The sequence below is a fragment of the Bubalus bubalis genome, chromosome 22, assembly GCF_019923935.1.
Source record: "Bubalus bubalis isolate 160015118507 breed Murrah chromosome 22, NDDB_SH_1, whole genome shotgun sequence".
NCBI classification, from domain to species: domain Eukaryota; kingdom Metazoa; phylum Chordata; class Mammalia; order Artiodactyla; family Bovidae; genus Bubalus; species Bubalus bubalis.
Window position 1 is genome coordinate 6,258,907 of NC_059178.1, and position 9,786 is coordinate 6,268,692.

A 9,786-nucleotide genomic window follows, 5' to 3' on the forward strand; every position below is an offset into this window, starting at 1 on the left:
AATTTTACTTAAATTAATTACTGTTTTATGAATTTAGTGTCTATGTTACTTAATACAAAAGAAATTAAAATTTCACTTGGACAGAACTTGCTGAATACAGTCACAGTGTAAGACTTCTTCCAATACTATATTTTGTGCTCTTATCAGCAAAGCAGTTTTAAGTATCAGATACAGATCCAGGTTTCCCAGGTGGCACAGTGGTAAAGAATCCACCTGCCAATGCAAGAGACGAGAGAGATTCAGGTTCGATCCCTGGGTTGGGAAGAGCCCCTGGAGTAGGAAATGGCAAACCACTCCAGTATTCGTGCCTGGAAAATTCCAATGACAGAGAAGCCTGGTGGGCTGCAGTCCATGGGGTCGCAAAAGAGTCAGACACAACTGAGTGCACACAGATCCATACAAAAGCTCTCAGAGGGCTCTGCCCATGATCACTGGCATCCATATATGTAAGACTGAGGACACTGTGTAAAGTGCAGCAATGAAATGGACAAAATGGGATGAGAATCTATAAACCTCACTGACCCCACACTCTAATCATTGAGCTTATCTGTTCCAACAACAAAATAGTTTCAAAAAAAAAAAAAATGTAACAGATAAACCAATAATAAAAATGCTACCGAAGACTTCCCTGGTGGTACATGGGATGAGAATCCTCCTGCCAATGCACAGGGTACAGGTGTGATTACTGGTCCGGGGAGATTCCACATACTGTGGAGCAACTAAGCCCCTTCACCACATCTACTGAGCCTCTGCTCCAGGGTTCGGAGCCACAAAGAATGAACCGCTTGCCGCAACTACGGAGGCCCTCAGGCCCCAGAGCCCGCACTCTGCAATGCAGAGCAAGGAAGACCCAGCACAGCCAAAGATTAAAAGAAAAAAAAAAAGTGCTACCTAGTTCCAGGCCTAACTCTACAAGTACCAAAATTATTTCAAGATTTGTACTACGTATTTTGATCTCTTTCTAGTAAAACAAACACACAAAGGTAAAATATCAATATATGAAATTCAGTAGCGTTTTCCTCTATCAGCAATAATCTACTCTAAATTACTATATATTCACAGTATGTTTTTTAAACTACAAAACTTTTCTTTCTGCTCGGTCATAAATGGAAGACTGTGCCATGCTCTTGGATAAGGTGATCTAATGTTATAAAGACATCAATTTTCCCCATAATAGACATACATTCGATGCACAGTAAATCAAAATTCTAAGTGTATTGTTTTTTAGAAACTCTAGCTTCAAAATACATAGAAAAGAATAAAAATCCACAAATAGTCAAGCCAACTTTGAAAATCAAAAAAGAATGGAAAACTTGCCTTATCAGAAATTTAACATCACTAGCCATTTGGGAAACATAAATTAAGATCACAATGAACTATAGAGATAATGCCAAACGCCGGCTAGGATGCAAAGGAACTCCATCTCTCATACACTGCTGGTGGGAAAGTACGGAAGCAGCTTGAAAGAGGTCTTGGTGGTGACAGGATAGTTCTGTATCTTTTTTTTTTAACTTATTATTTATCTATTTATTTGCCTCTGCCAGGTCTTAGCTGCAGCATGTGGGATCTAGCTCCCTGATCAGGGATCAAACCTGGGCTCCCTGCATTAGGAGTGTGCAGTCTTAGCGACTGGTCCACCAGGAAAGTCCCCTGTACTGTATCTTGACCGCAGTGGTGGTTACAGGAATCTATCCACACAGGTGATAAAATGGCAAAGTACTACATAAGGCACTGTACCAATGTCAATTTCTTGGTTTTACTATTTTACTAGAGTTGTATAAAATATAACCTTGGAAGGAAACTGGGTGGATTTACATGAAATGTAACCAGTGGGGGAAATCAGACCTCTCTGTAGCACTTTTGCAACTTCTTTAATCTATAATTATTTCAACATAAAGCTAAAACAAAATAAATGGAAAGACTTACTTATGTAAGAAAAAAATTCACAAAGCCATAGTACTAAAATAGCGTGATTTTAGAACAAAAGCAAAGAAATGAGCCAAAGGAACAGAATACAGTGTTGAGAGCTTGTATAAGAGGTTAATACACAGTGAGTGTAGCAACACTTATCTATGGTGAAAGGAGAGACCGACACTAGGAAGTCTGACACGCTATATGGAAAATAAACCGGATCTCTATCTTGTGACACGTAAAAAAACACTCCGGATGGATTCGAGACCTATAAATTTAAAGGAAAACTATAAAGTTAGTAGTACATAAAACAGGAGAATAACTTTGTGCCACAGAGTTGCGGAAAGATTTCTTTAATCAAAAACACAAAGCATAGGCAAAAAAATTTTTCATTTTATTATGTCAAACTGAAAATTTCAATGAAGGACATCATAAAATAAAGTTGGAGACAAATGACAGAATAGGAACAGAAACAATATTTAAAGGACTAGAATCGAGGCAATGGGCTCCCCAGGTGGCTCAGTGGTAAAGAATCCACCTGCCAATGCAGGGAAACGTAGGTTTGATCCCTGGTCCAGGGAGATCCCCTGGAGAAGGAAACGGCAACCCACTCCAGGATTCTCATCTGTGAAATCCCATGGCCAGAGTAGTTTGCCGGGCATGTCGCAAAAGAGTAGGACACAATTTAGCAACTAAAACAACAAACAACAATCTAGGAAATACAAGGAGCTTCTGGAGATCAACAAGGAAAAGTGTGAAACCTCAGAATAGAAATGGGTAAAGCATATGCAAAATACATAGCCAATGGGAATCTGCTGTGTGGCTCAGGGAACCCAAACAGGGACCCTGAGACAACCTAGAGGCGTAGGATGGGCAGGGAGATGGGAGGGAGGTTCAAGAGAGAGGGGACATAGGTATACCTGGGGCTGACTCATGCTGTTGAATGGCAGAAACCAATAAAATTCCATAAAGCAATTATTCTTCAATTAAAAAATAAATAAATTTTAAAAAAGAAAAAAAAAGATCGGTAAAGGAATGAACAATTTTACAAAAGGAAAAATCCCAGAAGATAAAATGCTCATAAAGAGAGACCCACACTCGTGAGTAATAGTGAAAAGTAATTCAAGATGAGATTCACTTTGTACCCAGAGGTCTGGAGGAAAGCAGGGGGTCGGATAATACTGAGCATCAGCGGGGATACAAGGATACAGAAACTCTCCTGAACTGCCTGCAGGAAGACAGACCATTGCAGCCCGTTCTGGGAACACAGTCTGGCAAACCTTCAATAAAATACACAAGCACCCTATGATCCAGAAGTCGTGTTGCTAGATGGATATCTCAAAGAAAGCATCAGAGACGTCTAAAAGGTATGTTTATCATAATATTGCCTGAGGTGGCAGGAAAATGAAAGCTAGATGGGTGTCCACAAAGAGAAGAGTCAGCGTACTAACTGTCAGTTCAGTTCAGTCGCTCAGTCGTGTCCAACTCTTTGGGACCCCCATGAATTGCAGCACACCAGGCCTCCCTGTCCATCACCAACTCCCGGAGTTTACCCAAACTCATGTCCATCGAGTCGGTGATGCCATCCAGCCATCTCATCCTCTCGTCCCCTTCTCCTCCTGCCCCCAATCCCTCCCAGCGTCAGAGTCTTTTCCAATGAGTCAACTCTTCGCATGAGGTGGCCAAAGTACTGGAGTTTCAGCTTTAGCATCATTCCTTCCAAAGAACACCCAGGACTGATCTCCTTTAGAATGGACTGGTTGGATCTTCTTGCAGTCCAAGGGACTCTCAAGAGTCTTCTCCAACACCACAGTTCAAAAGCATCAATTCTTCGGTGCTCAGCTTTCTTCACAGTCCAACTCTCACATCCATACATGACCACTGGAAAAACCATAGCCTTGACTAGAGGGACCTTTGTTGGCAAAGTAATGTCTCTGCTTTTCAATATGTTATCTAGGTTGGTCATAACTTTCCTTCCAAGGAGTAAGCGTCTTTTAATTTCATGGCTGCAATCACCATCTGCAGTGATTTTGGAGTCCCCCAAAATAAAGTCTGACACTGTTTCCACTGTTTCCCCATCTATTTCCCATGAAGTGATGGGACCGGATGCCATGATCTTCGTTTTCTGAATGTTGAGCTTTAAGCCAACTTTTTCACTCTCCACTTTCACTTTCATCAAGAGGCTTTTAGTTTCTCTTCACTTTCTGCCATAAGGGTGGTGTCATCTGCATATCTGAGGTTATTGATATTTCTCCCGGCAATAAACTGGAGTGGGTTGCCATTTCATTCTCCAGGGGATCTTCCCGACCCAGGGATTGAACCCAGGTCTCTTGCATTGCAGGCAGATGCTTTAACCTCTGAGCCACCAGGGAAGCCCTAGTATCAACTGTAGGAGATGCAAATTCTGAAATACTCAGAATGCAGCAACTAGAAGCAATAGATGGCAACACAAATAGATCCTTAAATAGTAGATAGTAGGGCTTCCTGGTGGCTCAATGGTAAAAGAATCTGCCTGCCAATGCAGGAGACACCGGTTCCATCCCTGATTCAAGAAGATCCCATGTGCTGTGGAGCAACTAAATCCCTGCAACACAACTACTGAGCTTGTGCTCTAGATCCCACAAGCTCCAACTACTGAAACCCGCAAGCCCTGGACCCACGCTCTGCAACTACAGAAGCCACCGCAGTGAGAGGCCCAAGCACTGAAACTAGAGTAGCACCTCCCCCCACCCCCCACAACTAAAGAAAAGCCTGGGACTTCCCTGGTGGTCCAGTGGTTAAGACTCCGCGCTTCCAATGCAGGGGGCCTGGGTTCCATTCCTGGTCAGGGAACTAGATCCCACATATTGAAACTAAAAGATCTTGCTCCCAGCAAGGAAGATCCCAAGAGCCCGCAGCTAAGACTCCAGCACAGCCAAATAAATAAATAAAAATAAAATTTTTTTTGAAAAAAGAAAAGCCCACATGCAGAAACCAAGACCTAGCACAGCCAAAAATAAGTGAATAAATAATATTAAAAATAGTACAGAGCAGGAAGAGAAAAAAATTTAATGAGATCATGCACAATATCATCTCTATAAACTTAAAATGTGGGTGCTCAAAACAACATACATTGAAGAACACATACCAACAGAAGGATGCATATCATACATGCTGCAGTGGCTGCCCGGGGGCTGGTGGGCAAGGGAAGGGAGTGGAAACTGGAAATAAAAGGCAAAGAATGGGGGGGGGGGGGAGGACAGGAGATGTGTAGAGCACCAGTGATGATTGCTGAATTGAAAAAGATTAACTCAACTCTCTGCATCTGAGATCCAAAACAAACCTTAGGACTGACCCGCATAGAGGACACCACTAAGGCTAAATGTCAGCCCAGCTCCCGGTGAGAAGGGCACAACACCCCGCTCACTACCTGCAGAGTCTGCCGCGCTCGCCTGCTGCACAGATAAACCAGCCACCTCACTGCCTCTGTTTCAAAACAGAGCTTCTATCTGTTAAAGGAAATCGCAAGATCACACTTAGTCCTTGAGCCAGGCCACGTTTCTACTTCTTGCCTCAGAATATCTGGAGGTAGGGGCTACCTCAGATGTTCAATAACTCACTGCTGCTGCTGCTGCGTCGCTTCAGTCGTGTCTGACTCTGTGCGACCCCATAGACGGCAGCCCACCAGGCTCCCCTGTCCCTGGGATTCTCCAGGCAAGAACACTGGAGTGGGTTGCCATTTCCTTCTCCAATGCATGAAAGTGAAAAGTGAGAACCACCCTAATCAGTGATCTGAGACCTACAGAATTCAGTCTCAACTGAGCCGCCTGTAGGGTGAGTACCCAGGCTGGCCACTAGGGCAAAGGCAGCTGTGACAGCCACTAGAAGGGGTGGTCCTCTACCCACTTGACTGAAGGGACTGCGGGGAACGTTAGAGAGCTGTCGGGCAGTTAACATTCTAGTGCTGGAATATGAATCTTGGTCCCAGGATCTGTGCCTTTTCCCACTTTGCTATACTGTCTAAAATGGCTCTGAGCTAGAATCCAAGTATAAATAAAGGTTGGTATTCCCTTCTATTAAAAAAGAAAAGAAAAGGGTGGGGTGGGGAGGGGGGCTTTCCTAGTAGTGCAGTGGTTAAGAATCCGCTTTGCAATGCAGAGGACACAGGTTCCATCCCTGGTTCGGGAAGATTCCACATGCCTCCGATCAACTAGGCCCGTGTGCCACAACTACTTGTCCCGCGAGGGGCAACTTCTGAAGCCCTCATGCCCTGGAGCCTGTGCTCCACAGCAGGAGAAGCTACTGCGGCGAGAAGCCGGTGCGCTGCAACTAGAGAATAAGCCCCGGGCGCTGCAACTAGAGAAAGCTTGCACCGTAAGGGAGACCCAGCACAGCCAAAAATAAGTTACATAAATAGAATTAAAGAAAAAATGCATGTGTGGAATCTAACATGACACAAATGAACTTATCTTTGCAACGGACTCACAGACATAGAAAACAGGCTTGTGACTGCCAAGGGGGAGGGTGGGTGAAGGACGCAAGGACTGGGAGTTTGAGATTAGCAAATGCAGACTATTATATATTTGTATTACTGAATCACTGTGCGTACACGTACACCAGGAACTAACACAACATTGTAAATCAACTATGTTTCAATAAAATACTTTAAAAAAAAAAAGGAAAATTAACCAGGCATTTAATACGTGTTTATACTGTTCTGTTTGCCCAATTTGAAGTAACTAAGATGTTATTTTGGATGAAATCAAGGTAACCTTTGATTCTTCATAATACTAAAGGCATTTCAACACTTTATTTTCACTTTTAAGCGGTCCTCCACCTCCATACTGTCACAAATTGCTTATAAAGAAACGAGTGTGTATATTTCAAAACTCAATTTCTCTCATATAACAGGCGATCTTGACATCCTGACTGTAAAGCCCTAAATGATAAACATCTCAAAGAGTCACAGCTTGCCTTTTTTGGCTCATGTCAAATGCTACTGTGAAAGCAAACTGTAGCTCTCACTGAACCCTAAAATCAGATGCATCAACTCCAACGCTTCCTGTGATGCAGCTGCCATAATTTCAAATTCTAGGACCTGAGAAACTGACATAGCAAGTGAATCAAAACACAAAACGGCAGCTTTTCAATCCAAGGCGGGGGGTATGGCTAACTCCAAGCACAGAGCTTCAGAACGCTGGGACCCACTAAGTAAGTGGGCGCTGGGGGCAGATATCCGCTTAGATCGAGTCCTAGGGCAGGGAGACGAGAGCGGGCAGGTGTACTAACAGATGTCTCAGCACCCTAGGCAAGGGCAAACCAAAGAGCATCGGGAAGGGCTGTGTGGACCCCCAAAGCAAGCACATTTCCCAAAAGCCCTGTCAAGAACCACCCACCCGTCAACGTCAAGCATCTCGCTCCGTTTAGATTGCCACTGGGAGTGGAGAGGCAAGGTGGTCCCATCCCAAGAGGAGAGCCAGCGTCGGCAGGAGCGCTGTCACTCACTAGGCCGGGGGGCCCCGAAGACCCCGGGCAGGACACACGCTCCGGGCACTGGCGCCGAGCTGCGGGCCCGAACCTGCGGGCGCCGGCACGGATCAGAGCTTCCAGCGGCGGCGATCGGACGGCGGGCACCGCCGCCAGAGGGAGCGGGGCGGGGACCCTCCGAGCCCCTGGCCCCTGAGCCCCACGGCGGGGGCGCAGCCGCACTGAGACCTCCCCCCGGGAAAGCCCAAGAGCCCCCTCACCTGTCACAGCCTCATCGTGTGCCGGGCTATTTCCCGTCCCTCCGGCCAAGAGGACCAGGCGAGGACGCGTGCGGGCGGGACGCCGGGTGGGCAAACCCGGGCGCGGAAACTTCGGGCTGGAACCCCAGCCCAGCCTCCGCCTCGGTAGCGCGGCTGCGAGGCGCCCGTTGCCGCCTCCACCGCCGCCGCCGCCGCCGCCGCTGCAGCAAATCAGCTGACACCCGCCAACTGCCGTGACGTCCCCTGCAACTGTCGCAAAAAAATGAGGGGGCGGGAAAGGCTTGTCTCCACACACGCCCGGCCTGAGCCGGCACCCGAGAGGCAGGCTGAGTTACCATGGAGACCACCCGGAGGCCGCCATGTCGGCTGAGGGCATGGAGTGCGCGGCCGGCATTTTGGTTAAGGGAAAGCCTCTCTAGGCTCTCTTCTCGCCTCGGATTCCCGCTCTCCACCGCCCGCCTGGAAGGACCAAGATGGAAGGATGGAGGAAATGGCAGGTCTAGGTGTTTGCACCCTGTGACTGGGATGCTGCACGTTTACTCTTCTGCCCACCCCACCCCCAACCGAGACTAGGTCCAGACTCCTGGAAGGTGTTAGCTCTGGAACTTGGTTACTCTGACCCCGATCTAGGCTGGCCCCTTGACGCCGAGGGCCAAAGGAGGAACCCGGCTGCTTGATCTTTGCAGTATGGAGACCTGTGACATACTTAGACAGTATATCAGTTTTCATATTTAGAATTTTATACCTTTTAAGCTGGAAACTCTTTTTGCACGTTGAGTCACTGTCATCTGTTGTATTTTTGGCTACAGCTATTTGCTTCCTCCTTCCTAGAGGATTTTATGTCCTTACCTCACATTGCCCACCCCATCCCCCAGTGAGGAGGGTGTGTCCTTTCTCCTGATGCAGAGGGATGTCAGTGGACGTGTCCAGGCAGAGCTTGCAAAGCATGGCGCGGTGGGCTCATGCTCTTCCCTCTGCCGGGGAGTGTATTTCCCAGGGTGGGGCTGTTCCTTCAGCTGGATGCTAAACCACGTGGAGCAGAGCTGAAGCAGCTGGCCTGCAGCCATTGACTGTGACATGAATGAGAAATAAATATTTGTTGTAGTATTAATAATAAAAAAAAGGGGGAAGTCTGACCTTGTGCAACAGATGACATTCCTGCCCAGGAGAGGGAAGGCACAGACACCCGTGTGGGCGGCAGACAGTGTGGGACGCAAGTGCTGCTTTCGGAAGGCCGTGGATTCGGATCCTGCTCCTCCACTGCGCACTGTCGGTGTCAAACTGGGGCGTCTTGCTTTTTCCTCTTTATTCTCCTCAAAGTCCCCACATACAAAGTAGACATAACGGCCTCATGGATGTCTAGGTGGTTAAACGAGTTCAGTAGATGTTCATTACTTACCGTGCTCCCTTATTTTCCTCCCAAATATTTGTTGAATGAATGGGTAGTCAAGGGAAAAAAACGGTGCCATGCTTGTGGCCAACAGTCAGTTGTGTTAAAAAGATACACGGTATATTCCGTGGCTTTGTTTTTCCTTTGTAATCTCACTAACGGGTTTATAAGGACAAGGAAGAATTCTGTTGCTGCCTCTAAAGCTGACGGGGAGATTGTTAAAATGAAGTTTCTGATTCAGCAGTTCTGGAGATTCTCCCCTTCTAACAAGCTCCTAGGTAATGCCCATTCCTGCTGGTCTTTGGATCACACCTGGATTAGCAGAGCACTACTGGATGGACCCTGAAGTGGCCAGTGAGGGAATCAGAGCAGAGAGAAACAACTTCAGACTGGATCGTTTCTGTGTGAATTCCCCCTCAAAAGAGCTAAGTGTTGGTTTGGTCAAAAGGCTTCCTGTCAACAATTTACTATTCCTGGACTCAGAGTGTAAAAGTTGTGAGAGAAGTTTCATCCAAGGAGCTTACTGAGGACCGAATGAAATGAGAGCCCAGGAAATAGCCTCTCAGCCGCTCTGAGGAAAGAGCCTCTAGGAGGTTGGTGAGGAGCTAGTATATAAAAACTAAAATTGGGGGCATTCCCTGGCAGTCCAGTGATTAGGACTTGGCACCTTCACTGTTGGGGTCCAGGTTCAACCCTCATCAGGGAACTAAGTTCCCAGAAGTCTAAGATCCCACAAGCCATGTAGCACAGCTAGCGGCA

General features: G+C 46.7%; 1 protein-coding gene across 4 annotated transcripts in view; it reads right to left on the minus strand.

Annotated features, from left to right (window-relative positions):
- WDR7 (WD repeat domain 7) overlaps positions 1 to 7,875 on the minus strand; it is a 354,190-nt gene extending 346,315 nt beyond the window's left edge. For 2 of the 4 annotated variants that reach the window (XM_006055285.4, XM_044934616.2), the window contains exon 1: positions 7,638 to 7,875. The gene's annotated coding sequence lies outside the window, so the exon portion shown is untranslated. The remainder of the gene's footprint in view (positions 1 to 7,637) is intronic. The other 2 variants (XM_044934618.2, XM_044934617.2) reach the window with 1 other exon arrangement.
- Positions 7,876 to 9,786: the final 1,911 nt, after the last annotated feature.